The following is an 11,481-nucleotide window of genomic DNA, read 5'->3' as shown; positions in this document are numbered from 1 at the left end:
GGCCCACAGATACTCAGGGGAATGATGCCAGACAAGAGTCTTTAGTGGGGTAGCATAGTAAGATTTTCATTCTTAAAAGATCATTCAGTGTGGAGAGTGATTAGAGAGAGGCAAGAATGTTTATAGGGAGACCATTATGGAGGATATTGTAGTAATTCAGGCAAGTGATGAAAGCAGTTTGGACTAGGGTGCCAGCAGTGGAGATGGAGGGAAATTGATGGATTCAATAGGTACTTGGGAATATAATAGAACTTATTGATAGCTTAGATATGATGAGTGAGGAGAAGAAGTATAAAGGATGGCCCTTAGTTTCTCATTTTTATAACTGCATGAATGGTGGTGTCCTTGATTGTGGCAGTGAATACTGGAAGCAAAGCAGGTTTGTAGGAGGTAATGGGATAGGTTTGATTTCAGACGTGTAGTGTTTGAGTACCATTGAAACATCTAAATAAAGATTTTGAGAATAGTAACAGCAAGCACTTATGTGTCAGATGCTGTTCAAAGCACTTTGTATATATGAATTCATTTACTCTTTAACCCTATGTGGTAGGTATTATTATTAATCCCATTTTATAGAGGAGGAAACAAAGACACAGATAAGTGAAATAATCTCCCCAGCGTTGCACTGCTGGTCAGTAGGTGTATTAGTCTGTTCTCACACAGCTGTAAAGACATATCTGAAACTCGGTAAATTATAAAGAAAAGAGGTTTAATTAGTTCACAGTTATGTGGGTTGTACAAGCTTCTACTTCTGGGGAAGCCTCAGGAAACTTACAATGATGGTGGAAGGCAAAGGGGAAGCAGGCACATCTTCACATGGCTGGCAGGAGAGAGAGAGAGAGAAGTGGGAGGTGCTACACACTTTGAAACAACCTGATCTCATGAGAACTCTATCACGAGAACAGCAAGGAGGAAGTCTGCCCCCATGATTCAATCACCTCCCACCAGGCCCCTCCTCCAACACTGGGAATTACAATTTGACATGAGATTTTGGCAAAAACACAGAGCCAAACTACATCTGCAGGGGATGTAAAATGCAAGTATAGAGCTGAGAAGAAAGGTGTGGACTGAAGTTATAAATTTGAGAATCATTGCCAAGCATTAGGTATGGAGAAAATTGGTCCAGTGAGAAAGCGTAGAGTAAAAAGAACTGAAAATTGGGAAAGAAAAACTATTCACAATCTGTAAATAAGGCCAAGAGAATGGTTACATGTCCTTTCAATGTCATTATGAATAACTGTCAGGCCCACTCATGAATTATTTAATTTTCTAGGAAAATATACCATTGTTTAACTTTGCTTTTTACTATTAATTAAGGGTTTTGATTCTGTGACATTCCCTTCACTTGTACATTTGTGTTTGGTAGAGACACAAATGATTTCTATCCTGTAGAAAAGAAAATCCCAAACGTTAAAGCTAATGAGAACATTAACCAGTTTTGTACCCAAATTGCAATCTTAAGCTAACTTTCTTTTATTAAAAGGACTACATAAACCCCAGTGCCTTAAATCTTCTTACAATCAGCTTTAGCATTTTGCTGGTTCCATCATTAGTGACTGAGTTGAATAAAACCCTTGACACATGTTTATTCTCTATTTATAAGAGAATTTATGTTTTGGCTTCTGAGAATTGCTCAGTGAAAGAGTGAGCAGTGAAAGAACTGTGCCTTGAACATCTTCAGCAGTCTTTGAGACAGTCATTTTCCTGGCCACAAATCCATCCATTTCCATGCCTGCATTTCTCTTTCTTTGCATTTATCTATTCTTTAAAAAGTGTTACTGGAAAACTATTTAGTACAAGGCATTGTGTAAAGCTCAGGGCATGGGAGAGAGAAGTTGAAATGTGAAAACAATACCACTGAGATACTAATGGGCTGTGGAGGGAAACAGACAATTTGAAAGGAAACCATAATATGAAAAATGCCATCCAGGAAAAATGTTAGGAAGTATATAAGAAGGCTTGGCACTAGGCCCTGAAAGATAATAGGGACTGTGGGAAGTGGAAATGAAAAGGAAGGATAGCCGGGCACGGTGACTCATGCCTGTAATCCCAGCACTTTGGGAGGCCGAGGCGGGTGGATCTCCTGAGGTCGGGAGTTCAAGACCAGCCTGACCAACATGGAGAAACCCCGTCTCTACTAAAAAAACAAAATTAGCCAGGCGTGGTGGCGCATGCCTGTAATCCCAGCTACTCGGGAGGCTGAGGCAGTAAAATCGCTTGAACCCGGGAGGAGGAGGTTGCGGTGAGCTGAGATCGCGCCATTGCACTCCTTTTTCTTCGCAAAAAGAGCGAAACTCCGTCTCAAAAAAAAAAAAAAAAAGGAAAGGAAAGGAAAAAAAAAGGAAAGGAAAAGAAAAAAAAAGAAAAGGAAGGGTTAAAGGAATAAAACAAACAAAGGTGAGGCAGAGAAAAAGAGGATATCATGGGAGATTTCTTAATGTTTTGGTGACTTGCAAATATTCTTTGCTTTGGTAGTCTCCACTCTGCCAGTTTAGATTCTGTGGGAATGAATCCTTAGCTCGTTCCTTAGCTCAGGAGCCCAAGTGGCTCACGGTGCTTCCTGCTGTTCCTCCTGAAGGCACAGAAATGATTCATGATCACAGATCTCCTGATTTGTTACCACCTTCCCCATTCTAGAACATGGAGGCATATTGCATTCAGCCTAATCCCTGCATCTGTCCCTTCACATCATTGTGGTCATGCCATCTGCTATGGTCTGAATGTTTGTGTCCCACCAAAATTCTTATGGTGAAATCCTAATCCCTAGTGTGATGGTAGTAAGAGAAGGGCCATGACAAGGTGATTAGGTCATGAGGGTGGAGCCCTCATGAAAGGGATTAGTGCCCATATAAAAGAGGCCGCAGAGGGCTGCCTTTCCCCTTCCATCATGTGAGGACACAACTAGAAGGCATCATCTATGAATCAGAAAGTGGGCCTTCAACGGACACTAAACCTACCAACACCTTGCTCTTACACTTCGAGTTTCAGAACTATGAGAAATAAATTTACGTTTTTTATAAGCTACCCAGTTTATGGTATTTTGTTACAGTAGCTAGAATAGACTAAGACAACATCCATGTGAGATTTATGTGTTAAGAACTGAAGTTTATCTTAACTGTTGAAAAGGGAAATTAATAGCTATAAAAACAGAAGTAAAAAAATAGTTACATCTGGATTTCTTGGTATGTTTTTCTGAGAAGCTGCCTTTGAAACTCACACATGAAATGGACAAGCCAACCAGCCCAAAGTAGGCTTTAAAGATGATGTTCCTAAGTGAGTCTGTGCTAAATCAGCTGAGGCAGTCCTTTTTTATGCTGTGCTCAGTGCTAAAAGGCCCTTACTTTGTACCAGACATTGTGCTGGCTCCTTTCACCTGCTCATTCTTAATTCTCACAATAGCCCAGTAGGATTGTTCTTTCCATTTTACAAAAGAGCAAAGCAACTTTCATAAAAAGTATGTAGAGTGCTAAAGGTCATGGAACTGGGGTTTTAACCCAGACCTTTCAACTTAAAGTGTGCAAAAGTTGTACTTTGAAGCAATTGGGTGCCAGTGCTATTTCCTGTTTGGGCTTTTGGGCTCCACTGGTAGGTTCCTGTGCCTCCACATTCCTTGTATGCATTGGTGATTACTGGCCACATTCTTACGGTGCCAAGAGACCCTGGAGCTCCAGGCCTTTTAATATGATTTATTCCCTAGCCACAGACCAGGGCCTTTACTCTTAGGACTTCCTACTAACTCCTCAGAGTATCTTATTTAAAATTTTCATTGTAAGATGGCATCTAACTAGATTGTGCCATTAATATAACTATGTACTTAGTCAGGTACTAGACATAGGGTTCCAATCTACAGGGGCCAGATCAGAGATCTTCCACAAAACCAAATGACCCTTTCTTTGCCTCCAGAAGGAACCTGGTGTTTTACATCTACACAGTTCATTTTGTTTCCACAAATATTTATCGAACATGTTTGTTACGTGCCAAGCACTGATCTATGCTAGAAATCACCAGGGACGCTAACATGTAGAAGATGTAGTTCCTGCCTCAAGATTATGTTTCCTAGCATCTACTAGGGAAGGTTAAACACGTGCAAAGTGCCACGAGTTGAGGGTCTGAGGACTCTGTGGTAGTCTAAACAGGAATAGCCTGTTTGGAGGACAATTTGGCAGTATCTACCGACACTTAAAATATGTATATTCATTGATTTAGAAATTTTACTTCTATAAATTTATCCACAGAAATGGTCACATACATATATGAGGATATATTTAAATGTGCATAGCAGGTTTTTTTTTAAACAATAGAATGTCAGAAAACAAATGTCCATCTAAATATTACATTGAAAACAACAAATTACATATTTATGTACTGACATGAATGTTTGTCCAAGTATAATCTTCATAGATAATTCCAAAACAATGTAGAGTGTGATTTCACTTATTTAAGAAATTAACTTTTATTATATGTGTGTGTACACATGCATGCATGTGTGCAAATGCCCAAAGAAAGCTCTGGGTGAACACACACAAAATTGTTGACAGGACTTGCTTCTGGAGACAGAAATAGGAGTAGAGTTGCAGTAAAGATGGTCTTTCACTCGTCATTATACATACATCTATGTAATTTAAATTATTTTTCATTACCTTAAATATTCATTTAAATAACCAAAATGTTGCCCCATGAGAAAAGCACAATGTGCTGTAGAGCTTTGGAAAGGTGAGAGCAGGAATCCTGGAAAAATTTCACAGCAGGTGAAGACGTACATTTGGTTAGGCCACAAAAAATGGGGAGAAGGGGTTTACATAAGAAAGTATTCCAGGTGAGGAAATGGAGTGAGCAGAAGGTATGCCATGCATTCTCCCAAGGGCATTTTGATGGTAGTTAGCAGAGGGCTTGGATGCTCAGGGAGTCCTTAATGACCCGGCCAATTGTTGAAGCAATAGCATCTCTGAGAAACTTGCTGTGATTCTCCTTTTTGATTTGATCTTTTATGTGTTTGCCCATTGCTTGCATTACTGTAGGTGCCTGATAAGTTTGTGATAGAACAACAGCAAACATGGAGTTCTGCTTAAAACAAGAAAATAAACTTTAAAACAATTTTTTAAGTGCAATTGACTTTAGTGGTAGCTGAATTTATGCCCAATTGCCTCAAGAAGTCCATGTATAAAACAGAAAAGTTTTGTCTTTTTATAACCTGCAAAGACCAAGGGAATTGAATTATCTGCTAATTCGTCAATGCATAGTATTGTGTGCACATCTCATCATAGCATCTGCTAAACTTACTAAACTCCACTCTAATTGTCCCCCTAACTTGACTATAAATCTTTTGGTGACAAGAAAGATGTCTTTTTTCCCTTCCTTTCTTTCTTTCTTTCTTTCTTTCTTTCTTTCTTTCTTTCTTTCTTTCTTTCTTTCTTTCTTTCTTTCTTTCTTTCTTTCTTTCTTTCTTTCTTTTATTTTTAAATCTACTGGGTTTAGTAAACAAAATAGATGATTCAAGAAATGTTGAATAAATGAATACGCCAATAAACGAACCAATCAAGTTTGAGATGAGAATTAAAGAAACAAACAAATAAAACATTGATATGGTTTGGCTATGTCCCCACCCAAATCTTAACTTGAATTGTATCTCCCAGAATTCCCACGTGCTGTGGGAGGGACCCAGGAGGAGGTAATTGCATCATGGGGGCTGATCCTTCCTGTGCTATTCTCATGATATTGAATACGTCTCACGAGATCTGATAAATTTATCAGGGGTTTCCACTTTCACTTCTTCCTCATTTTTCTCTTAGTGTCATCATGTAAGATGTGCCTTTCACCTCCCTCCATGATTCTGAGGCCTCCCCAGCCACATGGAACTGTAAGTCCAGTTAAATCTCTTTTGTTCCTATTTTTGGATGTCTTTATCAGCAGTGTGAAAATGAACTAATACAAATATAAGTAAGTGAAACGGGGCATGGAACTCAACTGTTCACAGCTGGGAATGCCAGACTAAGGTGCTTGGGCCTATTCTGAGGGCAGTGAGAAGTCAGTAAATAATAATATTGTGTCAGTAACAATATTACTAGAATTGGCTTGGAGGATAGAAAGAAAGAACAGTTAAGGAGCTCTTCAAATGGTCAAGAGATGGAGTAAACATGAAACTACTCAAATCAGGTCAGAGTTGATTCAGTTGGCAGAAAAAAGCATCAAAGTGAGAACAAATGGCAGGACACAACACGTTTTGATCAGCATCCAGATGGGGGAATGGTTCAGCTTTTTTCTTTACAAAAGGGTGGGAGAGGAAAGGAGGAGAGTGCCATCAAAAGGTACGAAGGGAGAATAAACAGGTAATGGTGTGCTCAATGACAGAGATCACCCAGTTTTCTACTTCCCAGGGCAGCTTCTTTCTTTCAGATCTGTACAAACTATTGCTGATCTCTATGACTGCCTGCTCACATTTGCTTCTTCTCAAGGATACTGGTTTAAGAAAACTCTGAAATAAGGAAAGACTCTTGCTCATTTATTTTAAGATAATATAAGAAAGCAAGACTTAGGGGGAGCCTTTGTTATTTTAACAACCAATGTTGTCGATGGAAAGAAGAGTGAAGAATTAGAAACATAAATGCAAGCCTGAGCTACTGAAGCACAGAAAGTTCCTGAGGTCTCTTGCACCAAATGAGCCCTTTCCTGCTGTTGCTGCTGTCTTCACTACATATTTCAGAAAGGAAATAAAATAAAATTGGTGCCAAGTGAAATATTTACTGTTTTGACTAAAGAGGACATGAATAATTGGAAGTTCTTTATACTAATAAATTCCAGGGGCCACTTCCTGCTGTCAAGTTCCAGTGGTAGCATTTGGCAAAATCATGCATGAAGCTCTGGTGGCATACTACGGGGTCACCCAAAGAGAAATCCTGGAATACCCAAGGGAATAAAGGGAAGGAAGAGATACTTGGTGGGCCTGCTTCAGTCAAAGGCCTTTGACAGACCAACAGAAAACATTCCCTTTAAAACAAGGAAATAAACTTTAAGAAAAAAAATTTTAAAAAAATTTAATGCAAGTGACTTTAGGGTTAACTGAATTCATACTCATTTTTTTTCCTCAAAGAATCCAGGTATTAAAACAGGAAAATATTTTCTTTTTATCACCTAAAAAGGCACATTGTTCATGTCCTACTTAGTTCAAAGTGGAAAATGGGATAAGTATAATTATCAAGTAATAGGATAAACTTTTCAGACAAGCATTAGAATCTAAGCAGCCAGAATTTAATGGACTAGCCAGATGAGGGCTCCTCCTTTGGGCCACTCAATCCACTTCTCCTGGCCTAATTCCAGGAATGGGGCCATTGCTCAGATTGGGATGAAACGTTCTCTGTAGGAAATGACTCAGGAGTCACTTTACCAGACATGCCAGAAAGCAGCCTTGTAGCTTTACAATCCCACTATATGTTTTCTTTGGTTGATACACTATTAATTTTTGTGAGGATCACTATGGTTTTCTTGGGAAAGCTCTGGTACTGTTTCTGTAGGGCAAAGGGGCAGAGGAAAAAAGGAAAGCAGCATTTAGTTATTGATTCAACAAAATAGATGCTAGATAAAATGCTAAATATTGGGACAATATGGCAAGCAAATGACAAGTTCTAAAGGACCCAGCTGAGGTCCCTTGTATGTGATTTCTCTGTATTGTGGTAAATTCAGAGGAGGAACAGCAGTGAGTCAGCCTCTAGGAAGCAGACCCTCTGCTTTTGTATCTGTGCATTTAACATAGCAGGCCCAAGACTGCTCTCCCTATAAAGGCCTACTTGCAAGATTGGCCCTTTGCTGGCATCTGGAAACTTATATTTTGAGAGTGTTCCCATTACTCACTAACTGATAAGGGTGTTTTAATGAGGTTCAATTGCTTGTACAAACAATGTAATTTATGCAGAACACCTGCTTTCTTTCTAGGAGTCTGGAATTTTGGTATGTGTGACAGAGGGTGCCTAAATGACCAGTGTCCAATACAAACATTGGATATTAAGTCTCTAATGAGCTTCTCGGATAGACAACATTTCCCATGCGTTGTTATATCTTGTTGCTGGAAGAATTAAGCATGTCCTGTGCATCTCCATTGGGAAATGACTGTTGGAAGCATGTGCCTGGCTTCCTCCAGATTTCACTCGTATGCCTTTTTCCCTTTGCTCATTTTGCTTCATAACCTTTTTGGTAATAAGTTATAGCCATGAATACAACTGTATGCTGAGTCCCTTGAATTCTTCCAGTCAATCACCACACCTGGAGGTGGTCTTTGGGGATTCACTACTCCATCTTTACTGTACCCTATAATTATGGTCAAGTCCCTCAAATAAGTGCTATTTTCAGAAGCTCGTTCAATGGGACTTTCTAAAGGCAAAGAGTATCAGGGTGAATTTCAAAACAGAGAAAAGAAAATGAAGTTTATCCAGACCTCACTAACTCTTGGAGTTTAGTATGTATGTAAAGCTTTCATTGCTTTTGTGTTTTCTTTAGTATTATTTATTATGAGTGTAGTTAAAGTTTGCTGTGTGTTTTTTGTAGTGTCATCTCCTGTGTTTCTTATATTCAGAAGATGACAACTAAAGTTCATGCATCTCAATAATTACTATCAAAATTGTGTTTGTCCAGGTGTTGAGTTCTCCAATATCCAGTTGGAGCACTATTCAATGGCACTTCAGTTGCTGAGTTTATCATGAAAGCTCCTTTCAGAGTTATTTTCCCTCATTTTAAATGAAATTTCATTTGTGAATCTCGGCATCTTTATTTTTAACAATAGAGACATCTACAATGTAGTTATGTGCTTCTTCAAGAAATGAAGTATATATGTGTGTGTAGTTGTGTGCACATATACCTGTGGGTACATGAGTACATGAAGAGAGGGGAGCTCTTCATGTTGTTTTAGCTGGTTATTTTTGCTTTATTCCTTTTCTTTAACCTACAGACATGTCTTTCTTTTCTACATCTTATTGGTTCTACTATGCCTTCAGATGCAAATATGAGCCCTTTCAAGAGGCCCTGAAAGTTTTTGAGCAGGAGGCAGGAAAATAGAGATCATTATTTGCATTACCTTCAGAGCACTAAGCACTTTTGATGACTCTTTTTGGCAATAAACATGGCAGATACTGGTGGTTAGTACACCCTATAGCCAAACACTTTCTTCCTCCTCCTTTGCTAATAGAATTTGATTTGAGGTAAATGGCAACATACTAAGCTCTAGGAAGGTAATCATGATTGGTCCAAGTTGCTTCCTTTCTCCAGTGGTTGTTCAGGCATTGTCATGTGACCCAGTTTTGGTGAATATATCATAAGGGAAGTCTGCTGGAGGCTTCTAGGAAAGGCTTTCCTTTCCCTCAAGATGCATAAGAAGAGAAAGCTCTTTTACTTCCCTCCCTCCTTTTCTGTTTTAAACAAAATCAGGCAAGGACTTGATTTATGGAGGTGAAGCAGCTTCCTAGTGACCATGAAATTACAAATCTGAGAATGAAAGCTAACATCTCATAACAATATAATGAAAAAATGGAAAGAGCCTGGGCCTTTAATGACTTCATTGAACCACCACACTAATCCTGGGGCTACCCTTCTGGACTTTTTTTTTTTTCACTTTCATAAATGTCCTCATCATTTAAGCCTATAGGTTAGGTTTTCTCTTTCATGTCTCTGAATACATCTTAATACAATCACAAATGCAGTTTGACTCAAAATAATATAATATTGATAGGATACTGTGGATCTCTGTCTAGCTCTGCTGTTTATGTCCTAGGCACCCATCCCCCAGCTGCTGGGAATATGGGCTGTTGACGGCTCAAGTTGTGATATGGAATTGCTTCTCGCAAGGATACAGACCCAAGCAGGGGGTGGCTGATGTGCAGATAAAGCCCTAACCCTCTCCCCTCAATTTGAGACAACTCTGAAGGGCTATCTATAGGAGAATAGCTATGCCATGACATCCTGATGACTTTTTATGTATCCGTATAGTGAAGGCTTGAACCATAGCTTATCTGAGTCTTGGAGAAATGCCTTGTGGTCCTCCCAGAACAAGAGAGGATGGGAGGCCTGTAAGGAGCTACTACGAGGCCATCTCCCACTTGCCTCCCTAGCTCCCTCGGGAAACTGTTTTGAGTTGGTTGCTTATTGCCTCCTAGGTTCTCATGGAGTGTGGGGCTTTCTACCCCATTCCCCCCAAAGCAGGGCTGCAGGTGATAAAGCCACTTTGCTGCAATCTAGAATTGGTTTCTCAGCAACTGGTTATCCCACAATGCATGTGTCAGTCATCCAGCCCCTTTCATTTCAGTGCCATCCTTTGTGATGCGTGGGACAAGGGTTGTGGGGACTGGAACCTTGGGCTTATTCTTCTTTTTGTTATCTATGTAGGTAATAAAGTGTCTAGATCTAAGTGGCTCATTGAATCTTTACCAGCAGCATCATCAGCTTTTGGCCTTTGGCCCTGTCTTATATGTTTGAACTTGATACCCCTCATAGTTCCCAAGGTTTCTGAAGGATTGGCTGAGGCCTCAGGGACAACTGCATTGCAGGCCAGCTTTTCTCTATGCCCAATGTACCTTCCTCTCTTCCCTACACGTGTTTCTCCCAAGAACATTTCCCAGTGAGCCAGCACACAACTCTCTTATTGTCTGTTTCCAAACCTAAGGTAATTGGTCCTAGCAGTGGCCCTAGAAAGCAGACTGTAAAATAGGAATTTAAAGATGGATTATTCACCCACCAGCTGGCAAGCAGGACCTCATCACTTGTGGTGGACAGACCTCTGACATGCTGTAAAGGTGCAGTTGTTAGAATTTTCACCAATGGTGAACTGAGATGGGTGTTCACAGAAAATGTGTACTGGATGAAGCAACATTGCTGGTGCTTGAGAGATAAGGAGGAAATTTTAACTAAAAGACCGGCATTGGGTGGCTGTTGCTAACTGCTATTGATTTGTCAAAGATAGTTCATGACAGAATCAGTGTGATTAATCATCAATTCAAGGCAAATTATGAAAACCAGAGGGCCTCCTTACCAAACCCTAATCTTCTATATCTAGAGGGCAAATCTAGAGGAAGACCAAACCCAGGAATGAATTACATTAGCAAAGCCTCAGAGCAAGTTGAAATCTTAGCCTCAGCAAATCTCCCATGCCAAAGCCAAGTCCTTAATGAGGCAGGACTGCCACCCTGAGATCTGGGGTTATCTGGGTAAATGCACTTGAGATCTTGAAATGCCAGACTACCCTGAACCCACTGGGCTTGCAGAGTGGTTCCTTTTTGGAAGATAGTGATACTCCTTCTCATGCCTTGGGCAATAAACCTTACAAAGTTTCAGGGACCTGTCAGGGAAGTTTTAGGAGTGTAGTGATCTGGGCCATGCCAGAATATCTCCTCCAAAGTAAAGAAAAAGTTATTGGATCTTTTCCTTCCTATGACCAAGAGAGATGCACAGCTCTTGGCAGGCTTCATCAGTTCTGGGGGCAACATATTTAGAACTTAAGAATAC

This window comes from Papio anubis, chromosome 6 (genome assembly GCF_008728515.1).
Source record: "Papio anubis isolate 15944 chromosome 6, Panubis1.0, whole genome shotgun sequence".
In the NCBI taxonomy this organism is placed as follows: Eukaryota; Metazoa; Chordata; class Mammalia; order Primates; family Cercopithecidae; genus Papio; species Papio anubis.
Note: the sequence above shows the minus strand (reverse complement) of the source record.